The sequence below is a fragment of the Pristis pectinata genome, chromosome 16 (assembly GCF_009764475.1).
Source record: "Pristis pectinata isolate sPriPec2 chromosome 16, sPriPec2.1.pri, whole genome shotgun sequence".
Classification (NCBI taxonomy): domain Eukaryota; kingdom Metazoa; phylum Chordata; class Chondrichthyes; order Rhinopristiformes; family Pristidae; genus Pristis; species Pristis pectinata.
The window spans coordinates 39,294,472-39,308,787 of record NC_067420.1 but is presented as its reverse complement, the minus strand read 5'-3'; the positions used below and the strand labels follow the sequence as shown (position 1 = coordinate 39,308,787).

The window sequence follows — 14,316 nt, the reverse complement described above, 5'->3', positions numbered from 1 at the left end:
CAATAATAAACCAATTACCAAATGCTGGAAATGCTCAAGTCAGGCAGCATCTGTAGAGAGGGAGGTAACACTGCGGGTCAAAAACCTTTAATCAGAACTGGGAAGGGTTAGAAATAAAATAAGTTTTAGGGTAAGGAGTCAGGGACAGCAAGTAAAAGGCAAGGTATGGGGGTAGAGAAGAGACCAGGAGTGTTTGGGTGAAAATATTGGGAATGGAGAGAGCTTTTTTGGGTGTGATTAAAAACTAATGAAAAACATGAAATATCTCTGGGTGTGTTGTAAATGGGAAGAGACGAATGAACACCCCCCCAAAAAAAACAGACGAGGAGGAAGAAATTTGATGCTGGAAATGTGAGATACAAGGCTCCAATGGTCAATTTGCTGAAGTTATTGAAGTGCTGAAGGCTCTGTAGTTAGTGGGAAACTTGTAGGCTGGGCCAGGTCGGGATATTTCCTACTCTGGTGGGTTTTTACAACAATCCAGCTGCATTTAAAGCCATGATTACCACCATGTTAACATCCTCTGGTTATTTTTCCCCCGGTTAACTGACAGGTAATCAACCCGCCTTGCATGTCCCAGACTGGAGGAGAGCGGGCTTTGAGTGACGTGGGCGCGGGGCCAATGAGTGCGGCTGGAAGGCGGGTCGTTTTCCGTGACGCAGCGCGGCCAATGGCGCGGCGGCGGGGGCGGGACTCGGCCGGGAGCTGGGCGGGTCACGTGAGCAGGCGCTGCAAGATGGCGGCGGCGGTGGAGGGGGAAAGTTGGTGGCTGTGAGCGGCGGGAGGCGGGCAATCACCCTCCCCCGGCGCCCCCTCGCAAGGCGGATTACAGTCTCGCCGTCGACACGGGTAATTGCGCTTTCGTGTTTGTGACGCGGTGCAGCGGCGGAGGGGGACCTGTTGGTGGGCTTGGGGGGGGGGGGGGGTTGTCCTTCGTCGTGTACTGGCGGGGTGGGCCACCCCCCTCCTCTCCCCGGGCTCGGCCAGCCTCCCACCCCCGGACCTGGCCCCCTACCTCAGTCCTGCCACTCCAGGAAACGTCCCCAAAGGCCCGGGCAACTTGCCGTGACGTCTATTGTTGGGCTGGGTATTTCCCCGTCCCTGTTTGTTTATTACCCCACGGAGAGCTGTGGACAAGTTTCGGATCAACTTTTGGCACCGGTCCCCAGCCTGTGATCCTCGTGTTTGGGTCAGGTCGTCAGGGCACGATCTGCTTCAGACTCTCTCCCTGTCTTTCCACCACCACCCCCCATTTCCCAGAGACATTTTTTGACAGTCTTAAGGTCCAAAGCTGATAATAATCTGAAGCTGTGTCTTAATGGCTTTTCCTGGATTTACAGAATCGTCACGGCACAAGAGGAGCAAGTTTGGCCCATTATCTTCATGTCCCCTGTAACCCCATAAGACGTGGGAGCAGAATTAGGCCATTCGGCCTTCGAGCCTGCTCCACCATTTGGATCATGACTGATTTATTTTTCCTTCTCAACCCCATTCTCCTGCCTTTGGCCTCGTAACCTTTGACACCCTTACTAATCAAGAACCTATCAACCTCCACTTTAAATATACCCAATGAATTGGCCTCCACAGCGATCTGTGACAATGAATTCCACAGATTCACCACCCTCTGGCTAAAGAAATTCCTCCATATCTCTGTTCTAAAGGGACATCTTCTATTCTGAGACTTGTGCCCTCTGGTCCTAGACTCTCCCACTACTGGAAACAACTCAACCACATCCACTCTATCCAGGTCTTTCAATATTCGGAAGGTTTCAATAAGATCCCTCCTCATCCTCCTAAACTCCAGTGAGTACAGGCCCAGAGCCATCAAATGCTGGAAATGATTTTCTCTCAGTTGACTCTCCTTTTTGAAAGTCATCAACCTTTACAAACAGTGAGTTCCAGATCTCAATCATTCTGTTTTTAAGGAGAAGTTTTACTGCAAAAGCTCCAATGTGTCTTTTGCTTTTCAGTTTGAATCTGTGTCCCTAGTTTTTGAACTATCCCCTATTGGAACAGCTTTGTCTGTTCACCCTCTCTAACCTGTCATGATCTTGTGCACCTCCATCAAATCTTTTCTTACTACCCTCCAAGGAGAACAACTCTAACTTCTTCAGTCTAACCTTATAATTGAAACCCTCATTTCCTGGAAGCTGATCTAGGAAATACTCTGATTTTGGAGTGTTAAATGCGTACAGATAAAAAACACTTGTGATTTAAGTCGAGGATTCCTACTGTGTACCCACTAATGCCAGTTTTCATTGATTATGCTCCTATGACAGTGTGGAAAGTTGTGCTATTGTTACCATTATACTACTACAAACTGATAACATTATATGTTGGATTTATCTTTTAATATATTTCACTAATAACAGAATTGGCATGGAAACATGTTGACCTTGCATACAATGCTTTGAGTTATGTAAGGTTATCTATTTCAGGGATAACAGATATATCTTCACAGTATTATTGTTAGGGCTTTGCTTTACAATAGGGGACAAGAAAATCTCGTCTTGTTTTTAGGATGCCTGAAAATGCTTTTTAGCCATTGAATGACTTTGGAAATGGGGGGTGGCCAACTTGTGGGCAAAGGCAGCAGTTATTTTTTGCAAGATTCCACATCAGCAAATGAGTTTTGGTGGCATTTTGGGAGAACACCCAAAACACTTGGAGACACCCCCCATTGTTTTGAAAAGACTCTTGGGTCTTTACATTTGACTGAACATGTAAACAGAGCTACTAACTAGTGCTTCATCTGCAAGACAGTGCTTCATTGTCATAGTCCTGTTTTTCTGGATAAACTAACTTGATTGTTTTATTTTAACATTCTGGCTTCCTTGTTTTTTAAATATTTTTTGTTACTAAGGAAAAGCTGTGTTTTCAAATTCAAGTTTTTAATTTTGTTAGGCTTTTAAACTTCCATTTCTGGGGTAGAAACCATAATCCCACATTTAAATTGACATGAAACATATTACACCAGATGAGCCAAATGTTGTCCTGGATTTTTAACAGTTATACAATTCTATGAAAATCAACAAGCCATTAACATTTTTAACAGTAAAAAATACCTTTAGTATTAATGTTCAGTTGATAAGTTATTTTAAAGTTGAAACTCTTGTAGTGATCAGTGTTCATGGTTGGCTTAAACATTTGTCTTCCAACAATCAGTGTGTATTTGAAAATCAAAAAAAAATGCAGATGCTGGTTAGAAACAAAAACAGAAAATGTTGGAAACATTCAGCAGGTCTGGCAACATCTGTGGAAAGGGAGATACTTACATTTCAGGTTAACGACTTCGTCAGAACTGGAAAGAGAGAGAAGTTCATTTCAAGTTGCAGAGAAGGTGGGGGGAGGGAGGGATGGATAGGACAAAGGGGATATCTGTCATGGGTTGAGGCCAAGCTATTGTGAGGAGGAGTTATTAATGAGGGTGGTTAAAGGGTAACAAAGAAGTGTGTGTCACAAGTAGTAGGTCAGTGTGTGTTAACGGAGATGTGGAAGAAACTGACCTAGTATCACAGGCGGACAGAGAAAGGGAGTTATGATTCAATATTAATTCCAAAAGGGTGCAATGTGCCCAGATGGACAATGAGGTGCTGTTCCTCAAGCTTGTATTGGGCCTCATTGTTAGCATATCTATTTTGTGTGACAATCAATATGATGTTTGAATAATTTGATTACAGAAGTTTGCACAATTTACATCCACATATTTGAAAAATCGTAATAATACAGTAAATATAGATATTAGTTTGTTAGTCTCCTATTATTCCTCCTGCTTTTTGGGAAAGGGATCTGACAATAACTGGAGTATTGCCTTACTTGCAATCAGCAGATTATGGCTATCCCTAGTTAATGTTCATATTTGCATTACTCCAACAGACTTGTCTTGCCTCTGGATTTTATCTGTAAATTAATTTCACACTGACAGTTGTTACCAGGAATGTTGATGGACTGCCTTAAAGTGACTCTGATCTATCTTCCTGTCTGGAATTAGTGGTCTATCCTGAGTTGCATTTCTTCAGAATAGACAAGCCATTCCACCATGTAGGAGAACAGTCCACAGGAAGGAATTACAGATTTTGCCCAAGCTAAGCTTTAGTATTGTTTTGGGATGAATAGCACAGCAAGGGATATGAGATTTTTAGTCAAACTCCTCACAACTTCATTGAACTTTAAAATATATTGCCTTCACTTGTTCTTCTTCACTACTTGGTGTTGTAATAAAGTAACATCACTACCACAGACTGCTACACAGTCAAGGCACAAAGCTCCAAGACTTCATCTACTTCATTTGAATTCTGAGAGATGTGAACTACCTTGTGAGGGATATGGTAGTAGTAGTGGCTGAGCTATGAATTTAGCAGGTCTGGAGCATTGAGCTCAAATCCAACCATGACAGCTGGTTAATTTAAAGTAATTAAATGAATCTTGAACTAAAAAAATTAGTCTTAGTAATGATTATAATGGTAAAACTATCAAAAACCATTCAACTTGACTAATGTCTTTCAAGGAATGAAATTTTGCCATCCTTACCTGGCCTGGATTATATGTGGCTCCACATCCACAATCTAACTGTGTCCCATCCTGTGAATTGATGGAAAAAAATGTAATTTAGTTTTAATGTAATTAAGTGGATGAACAAGTTGTATCTTATGATATTAAAACCCCTGAAATCAACCATCAAAACCTTAGGGATTATAGTCATAGAGTTGTACAGCATAGAAACGGGCCTTTCAGCCTACTGTGTCAATGCCAACCATCATGCCTATCTATACTAATCACACTTGTCTGCATTAATTTCATCTCCCTCTATGCCTTGCTCATTCAAGTACCAGTCCAGCTACCTTTTAAATGTTGTTACTGTTCCTGCCTCTACCAGCTCCTCTGTCAGCTCATTCCAGATGCCAACTACTCTTTGTGTGAAAAATTTACCACTCAGATTTTCTTTAAACCTCCCCACCACCTCCCACCTTAAACCTTTAGTTTTAGACACCCCTACCATGGGAAACAGACTCTGACTATCTACTCTATATGCCTCTCATGTTTTCATATCTCTGTCATGTAATGTCTCAGCCTCCTTTGCTCCAGGGGAAACATACCTAGCCTACCAATCTCACCCTTGTATGCTAATGAATACTTTGTAGATCCAGAAAGGATTACATCCTTGGAATATGCTTCGGCGTATCTTGTACTTGTGTTTTGAGGGTTTCTTGGTGGACAAGGAGCAGTCAGTTTCTTGTGATCGGTTACGGATATGTAAGTGATCTAGATTTGTAACAGGCAGTTGTATAAATGCAATATATAATTTATTGTATTATGGTATAGAAGGAGGCCATTTAGGCTGTCGAGTCTGTCACCTAGTGGAACAGTCCCATTTCTCCCCTTCTTTTCTTATACTCCTACTAGTTACAAGATGAAATATTTATTTATTAGTCACATGTACATCGAAACACACAGTGAAATGCATCTTTTTGCATTGTTGAGAATGTGCTGGGGGGGCAGCCCGCAAGTGTTGCCACTCTTCCGGTGCCAACATAGCATGCCCACAGCTCCTAACCTGTATGTATTGTCTAGTTCCTATTCAGTTTGCTTCTGAAAGCAGTGTTTGGCTCTGTTTCCACTACGCTCAAGAGCAGTGAGCTCCAGGTTAGGGTTACAGTTTTTCCTCTTGGCTCCATGCAGATTTAGCCCATCATGTTGAAAATGTTGAAAATGCGTGCATGTTGAAAATGTTGAAAATGCGTGCACTCCAAAGAGGTCAGTCAGTGCAGGACAGAACCCTTGAAAATTTACAAAGCAGAAGCTAACCATTTGGTTCATTGTGCTCATGCTGATGGGGAAAAAGGGCTGCCCTTGTATTGACCACAGTCTCATGCACACATCCATTCACTTGTTAAATGTGCTGATGGTTTCAGGCAGAGTTCTCGACTTCTACCATGCTCTGGGTGGAAGAAACATTCTTGTCTTCATCTAATCATTCTGTCAATTGCTTTAAGTCAATACCCGCCCCCCCCCCCCCCCCCATACCCCCGGGCTCAGGAAAATTCACCCTTCCTATTTATTGCCATTTAGACTTTCGTAATTTTATTCATCCTAGTTAAGTCTTTTCTGCTTCAATGGGGAGGGGGGGGGGGGTGGTGGTGTTGTGGAAAACACCTTAACCAGTCTTTTCTCACGGCTGCAATTTCCATCTTTGCAAATCTCCTTTGCACCCTTTTGGACTATAATCACATCCCTCCTGTAATGTGGTTACTAGAACTACACAAGATAATTAAGTTGCAGTCTACAAAATGTGTACAATTTTTGGAAAAAAACTCTTATTCTGTGCTTTGACTAGTAAAGGAATTATCCTTTTATGCTTCTGTTAACCACCTATCTATCATCCTGCTACCTTTAATGATCTGTGGACATAAATTCCAAGGGTGGTCTGTCATTGCACAGTGCCAGTATTCTGCCATTTACTGTATTTCCTTTGCCTTGTAGCTCCCCGATGTCTTTAAATTCCACATCCACTTTTCTGCCCAACTAACCAAAGCATCCTATTTCCTCCCGAAGCCAAAAGCTTTCTCATACCAGCCAACCACGGCAATATTTGTATCATCAGCAAACATCTTTATAATTCATCTTCTATGCATATCTAATATTGGGTACTGAGCGTTGTGGTGCCCCACTGGTAACAGTTTTATGTTACAAAAAACTCGTTCATTACCCTGCCACTGAGCCAATTTTGGACCCAATTTGCCACTCTCCCTTTATTTTTTGATGAGCCTGCCACACAGGACTTCATCAAAAGCCTTGCTGGAGCCCCTGTAGATTATAATCAAAGGCACAGCCCTCATCAACACTTTGTTACTTCCTCAAAGTTCCAATCAACTTAGTCAGATATGACCTTCCCTTAACAAATACAAATGACTATCTCTGATTAATATGCCTTTCTAAAGGAAGATTTATACTGTCCTCAAAATTGATTTCACTATATTGTCTACTGCTGAAATTGAAGTAACAAGTAGAATTTAATTATGGTTATCCCTCTCTTTATATAAAAAAGGTGGTGCAACATGAGCAATGTTCCACTCGTAGCTAGGGATGATTGAAACCTGAAGTTGAGAATCTCATTTTGCTCTTTCTTCCTTTACACCCTGCAATGTATTTCATATATTTGACGTATCCACTTCCAAAGATGCTAAATCTCTTAATGCGTTTTCCTTTACCATGTTTATTCCGTATAATATTTCACACACATCCTCCTTAACTACAGTGTTGGCATCATCCCTCTCTTTTGTAAAGCCAGCTACGGAGCATTCACTACGGATGACAACTGCTTCCATAACGTAGGTTACCTTTTAGGTGCCAAATAGACCCTACTGTTGGTTATTTTCCAATGCTTTACGTTCTTAAAACAACTTCTGGATTTTGTTTTGATGGTAAAGGTTATGTGGTTAATTTTCAGTGCCTGAAAATTAGCTAGGTTTGCGTTCATGGTCCTCAGCTGTAATACTTGCACGTATGTCCAAGGATAACAGGTCAACAATGATTCTCTTCCCCCCCCCCCCTTTTTTTTTGTATATTAATAGCCTGTCAATAATTATTGGGTCTCACAGTGTGTAATGAGTACACTATCACACATTCCTTGGAGCAAAAAAAGTTTCAATACCCTATTTCAAATGTTAGAAATCATAAACTATACTCCCTTAACCTAAATTGTATGATATTCATGAATACTGTATGTAAAAAGTGTTCTAATAATGCTTTTAAGTAACTGGTAATTATTTAATGACTAGTGGTGGTCTGCAACTCGCTGCCTAAAAAGGAGGCTGAAGTAGAAATTTTCCTGCATGCGAGTAGGTCTTGGAGAAACATGAAAAGTTGTAATTCACAGGGCTAAGGACCAAGAGCTGGGAAGTGGCTTTAAACTGAAGTCTATTTTTGATCATCATGAATTAATAGCTGCCTTTTGTACTTTAAAAAGTACAAGAACCTAAGGCCTGAGAACTAATCTTAAAGGCACTCTACTAGTTGCATCTTACCAATCTGAAAGAAATCTATTTATTCATGCTCTTTGTTCTATTATTTAAGAGCCTTCTCTCTTCATGCTAAGATATATCTCGAGATCCCATGAACCCTTCATCTTGTGAGATGCATTGGACAAGTATACAGTATCTCTCTCTCTCAGTGGAGTATTTCTTTTTTTTTCTTCTGAGCCAGTCAAAAATATCAAATAATTCAGGAAACTACAAAATTCCACACAAGGTGATGGAATATTTTAATGAAGTAACAGAAAAGGTTGATCATGAGTGGTTTAGATAGGGTAAATAGAGACTGTTCACAAATATTTCAAGGACAGGGGACACAAGTATTGGGTAGAAGTTTTTTTTGGGGGGGGGGGGGGTGGCTTTTTTCAGCAGAGAGTGGTTATGATCTGGTACTGTCTGCCAGTAAAGGTGATGGGAACATGGTCAGTCATACTTCCAAAAGGTAATTGGATAGACACGAGGGGAAATAATTTGCAAAGCTGCAGGAATAGAGCAGGAGAATGGGACTGATTGGATTGCTCTACAAAGAGCCAGCATGAACTTAAGGGGCCAGTGGGCTCCTCTGGTGCTGTAACAAACAAAGCAAATGCTGGAAATAATCAGCAGACTCTTGAGAGAGCAACTGAGTTAATATTTTGGGTCAATGACCTATCATTAGGAGTCTGGCTTGATTATTTACAGCATTTTCTGTTTTTGTTTCAGATTTGTATCTATATTTTGTTTTTGATTTCCTTCCATGTTGTATTAATTGTAATGCTTCCAGTCAGTAAAATGGGTGTGCTTGCCTGTCATGCAGCTTTTTTATCAAATGGGTGCTCTGATGAAGTACTTGCCATATCCACTGTCAGTCGAGTTTTTTTCAGCCTTACCAGATTTTCTCCCAGTTTCACCGAGTGACACATCTGGCCTGAGACTAGCCTTGGTGAACCAACCAGTACTATAGTTTCCTCTCTTCTCTGTGGCTTTGATTCCAGTACAAGTGCAAATTAAACTGCAGGAATGAGAAAATTGGTGGAAAGTTATGTACTTAATCAGGCACTTGTCCTTGCAACAGAGCACAGAGACTATTTTTATTTTCTTTGACTCATTTTGTTCATTCCGACTGCTGCTTATACTCATGCTTTCTTCCGTCTATGGAGTTCAGGCGTAGGGCAAATTATGGAGCAGCAAGCAGTTTGAGCTGGAAGTGCACTGTACCACAGGGTGGAATAGTATTTGACTGGATTGGGTTACTATGGGATAGGACATCATTTTGCAGAATCTTTAAAAAGTCTCTATAGGTCTCCCCAGATTTGGAAATCACTTTACTAGAGAACATGCTTGTTGGATCATTGGCAACCAGGATTGGTTGTCTTAAGTAAAAAGGCTGATCAAAGTAAACATTAAAGTTGTTTTTATTAATGATTCATTGTCACCTTGGGCTTAAGGAACCATTTGCAAACACCTGCAGTTTGGAACATGCAATTTGTGCATTACTTCATTTTTGCTTAACTTTTTATGCAGTTTATCATTGAATACCAATCACTAACAGTTAAAAAAATTTAACAATGTTAGCTTCAAATTCAGATTTCAAGCTCCACCACTTGCTTCTAGCTTTCTCCTTTTATGTGTTGGGAGCTGGTCCAGAACCCTGATGGAAGGTCATTGATCTGAAACATTAACTTTGTCACTCTCTCCAGATTCTGCCTGACCTGCTGATTATTTCCACTATTTTCTGTTTTTACATATAAAAAATACTAATTGGCCCCTAAAGCCTGCTTCACCATTTATAAGATTGTGGCTCATCTGATTGTAACCGCAATTCTGCCTTGCTATCTACTGCTGATAGCCTTTCAGCCCCTTGTTTATCAAGAATTTATCTTTGCAATAAAAAAGTCATAAAAATGAGGCAATGTTCATCAACTTAAAAAGTGGTTAATTTTAAAATTCTGTAAGGATTGATACTTGGAGAACTTTACAGATTCTAAGAGTGCGATAGAAGGAGCTCTGCGTTGTTGGAGATATAACACTACGCAAACCATCTTATACAGGTCCTCCCCAGCTTACGAATGCCCAACTTATGTACAGCCCGTACGTACAAATGAGCATTTGGGAGACAGCAGATTAGATTTGCCGTGTGCTTCAGGGATCTTCTGCCATGCGGGAACTCAATTTGTGGCCACATTTCTGACTTGTGAACTCTTTGAGTAACAAACAGTTCACAGGAACAGATTCCTGTTTTAACCTGGGGAGGACCTGTACTGTTAATGTGGGAGTAGTCTTTGGTCTATTACCTATTTAATGAGATCATGGCTGATCTATGCTTTGGCTCCATTCATCAGCTGTTGCACCATGTGGTTAACAAATCTAAGATTAATAAAAACACAAATGACTGAGCATGAATTGCTGTTTGCAGAAGCAGATTCTAAATTTATGTAATGCATGTACATTTGTTTCTTAACTGTGCTCCAGAAGTGCCTGGCTCTTATTTTTTATAACATGCCCCCAAGTTGGAGAGTACTAATCTCTGGACAAGCAGATGTTTCTCTCTATTCTATCGTGTCCTCTTGATATTGTGAAAACTTCAGTAATTCGCTGCTTTAAAGTGGCTATAGGGTCTTGTGGATGTGGAGTTTTTGGCCTTCCAAAAGACCTTTGATAAGATGCTACACAAGAGGTTATTAAGTAAATTTAGAGTACATGAAATTAGGGGTAATAAATTCACATAGATCATGAATTGGAGAACAAACTGAAAACAGAATAGGAATAACTGGGTCATTTTTGTGTGGAGAGATTGTGTTAACTGGGATGCCACAGATTAATGTTGGAGCCCCAGCTGTTCTCAATCTATATCGCTGATAGTGTAGTCCATCCAAGTTTGTTGATGACAGAAAGCTAGGTGGCATTGAGTTGATGATGCAGAGAAGGTAAGGGGGATGTAGACATGCTGAGTGTGTGGGTGAAGACACGGCAGGTGGAATACAATGTGGAAAAATGTGAAATCGTACACTTTGAGGGAAAAAAAGTAAAGCGGTTTTTTTGTATGATAGATTAAAAAGTGTTGGTTAAAGTCAAAGTTGAGTTTATTATCATGGTGCAATGAAAAACAGTTGCAGCAGCATCACAAGCACATAGCATCAGATGCAGAACATTCACAAGAAAAACATAAATTAGACAAGAAAGAACACAAAACAAAAACGAAGTCCATTGTAGTACAAAGTGGTCATAGAGTTGCTATACTGAGGTAGTGATTAGGGTTGTACAGGTTGGTTCAAGAACCGAATGGTCGAAGGGAAGTAGCTGTTCTTGAGCCTGGTGGTGTGGTGTTCAGTGGACCCACAGTGTTCTTTTGGAAGAATTATTTAACGTTAACAAGTGCAGCAAGAAAGTTAAGAGAAACATGGACATCGGTCTATATTACAAGAGGATTTGAGTATAAAAGTGAGGCATCTTACCTGGATGATGTATGGCCTTGGTGAAACCTCATCTGGAATATTGTCTATAGGTTTGATCTCCCTACATATGGAAGGATACATTTCCATTGGAGGGAGTGCAGCAAAATTTCACCAGCTTGATACCTGGGGCAGGGGGAATTCTCCTCTGAGATGAGTTTAAGTAGGCTAGGCCTATACTGAGAATTGATCTCATTGAAATGCCCAAAGTTCTTATTGGCTTGACAGGATAGATGCAGGAATGACATTTTCCCCTGTTTTAGCTGCCTAGAACCAGGTGTGACAGTATCAGAATAAGTAGTATGGGGGTGCTCCTCAGGACTGACTTGGAAAGTGTAGTCAATCTGTAGCTGTTGGAACTCAATGGATGACTACATTCAAGGCAGTGATTGATAGATCTTTGAATGTTAAGGGAATCGAGGGATATGGGGTTAACACAAGAAAGTGGTGTTGAGGTAAAAGATGAGCCGTGACCTTAAGTGACAGCGGGTGTTTCCTCTTGCTATTTATCGTGGCAGTTTTGAAGACTGCTGAATTAAGTAGAATTATATGGAATGTGCAGACATAATAGTTTGTGTCAGGGTCAGCATTTATTTCTCAACCAAAATGTGATCATTCATTTTGCTGTTTGTGTGGTTTCACTGTGTGAGAATTCATGTGTCATTTTTGATTACAGAAGAACTGTAAACATTCTTCAGTTTTGTAGGTCCTTGGGTCAACCTGAAGACATGGCAGTGTTAAAAATGCAATACAATTTTATCTTTCATTGCATGTTTCTAAATATAGCCTTTAGATGTTTAAGTATAGCATTTAATTGTAAAGTCAGTAATATCCTTGAGGTCCTATATAATAGGCTGGTTCGGAAGGTTAAGGCATGGGGGATACAAGGCGATCTGGCTTATTGGATCCAAAATTAGCTTAGTGATAGGAGGCAAAGGATAGTGGTGAAAGAATGCCTTTCTGATTAGAAGTCTGTGACCAATGGAGTTCTGCAGGGATCGGTGCTGAGACCCTAGTTGCTTGTGATATATATTAACGACTTGGATGTGAATGTAGGAGGTATGATTAGTAGGTTTGCAGATGACAGGAAAATTGGTGTTATTAATAGGACAAAAGTTGTCTAAGGCTACAGCAGGATCTTGATCAGATGAAAAGTTGGGTGGAGCATTAGCAGATGGAACTTAATCCCAACAAGTGCAAGGTGATTCATTTTGGAAAGTCAAATAGGGGTAGGACATAGACGGTAAATGGTAAGGTGCTGAGGAATGTTGATGAACAGGGGTATCTTGTGGTTTGAGTTCATAGTTCCCACAAAGTGGCAACACATGGTGGTGAGGAAGGCATATGGCATGCTTGCCTTCATAGGTTGGAGCGGAGAAAATAAAAGATAGGACGTTATGTCGTAACTTTGTAAAATGCTGGTTTGACTGTCCTTGGAACTATTGTGTGCAGTTGTGGTCACTGCATGGTAGGAAAGATGTAGTTATGTTGGAGAGAGCGTAGAGGAGATTTGCCAGGATGTTTCCTGGATTGGAGGACTTTAGTTGTGGGAGAGATTTGATGGCTGGGTTTGTTTTCCCTGAAGTAGAGGAGCCTGAGGAATGACCTGATAGAGGTATATGACAGGCATAGACAGGGTAGATAGAATCTTTATCCCATGGTAGGGGTGTCAAAACGAGGGCATTGGTTTAAGGTGAGCAGGAGTTTTAAAGGGGATCTGAGGGGGAAGTATTTTACCCAGAGCAGTTGATATCTGTAACTCACTGCCAGAGGAGTTGGTGGAGCCAGATGCAATTGCTATGTTCAAGAGACATCTAGATGAGTACTTAAATGGGCAAGGCATAGAAGGAAACAGACCTAATGTGGACCAATTGGATTAGTGTAGATGAACAAAAAAGGTCATCGTGGATGTGGTGGCCCGAAGGGTCTGTTTCTGTGCTGTACCACTCTGATTCTGACTATAACTCTCTAACTTTTGGATTGGTTTAATATGAGGAAAAATGATTTTCTTCACTCTCCTACATTCCTTCCTCACACCCACATCAGTGGTCTCTCTCACACTCGTACCTGAATATGTGAAATAATTAATATTTAGATTAATTATTTCACATTTTCAGATGACCTTTTGTTTCTTTAGTTTGCAACTTCTGCCCTTTCTGTAGGAAATGAGATTAGTGTTGGCAAACCAAGAGTCAACTGTTATCCCAAAGTTGCAACCACTTTCAGTGCTGCATTTAACTTCTTCTCTTCAAACATTTAATATATACAGATTGGAAATAAATGCTTAGTTTAGGAGCACATCATTCAGCTGCAGTATGTAACAAAGCCTAAAGTGGAATATCATGACCACTGTGAAATCGTGCACTTTTGACTTCTTTTTAAGTTCATCTAAATTATTTAGAAAGTTGATTGTGGATTTTAAGTTTTGAATTGCTCCAGAGTGTACCTCCAAACTAATTTTATTTTTGGCATCAACTGTTTTCTATTGGCTGTTGTAGTTCTGTGCTCTTATTTTCTCCTTCGATATATCATTGCGCCACCTGTGTCTGTGTTTCTGTTTAATGCCAAGTCCACCCATTTCCTGCTTTATTAAATATTTATGCAATTTTCCATGTAAATTATCTCTACTGTATAGTCTACATGATCTCGATCTTTGTTGCTGAGAGATTGCAGATTATACAAGAGTAGCTCGTTCCAGAGAGTAGTCAAACAATTAAGTGCGACTTCTGTCTGTTTTATAGTCACCAAGTAGGCAACGTTCAGCAGAGCCTCAGAACCTCTCCACTGAATGCTTGTATAGGCACTGAAGCTCGCATACAAAGGCAAAGTTTCTTTGTAGAGATGAGCTGCATTCA

At 40.6% G+C, this 14,316-nt stretch overlaps 1 protein-coding gene across 1 annotated transcript in view; it reads left to right on the top strand.

Moving 5' to 3' along the window:
• Positions 1-715: 715 nt before the first annotated feature.
• Positions 716-14,316, top strand: part of LOC127578704 (E3 ubiquitin-protein ligase Itchy-like) — a 91,746-nt gene continuing 78,145 nt past the window's right edge. The window contains 1 exon segment of the mRNA XM_052031026.1: positions 716-849. The gene's annotated coding sequence lies outside the window, so the exon portion shown is untranslated.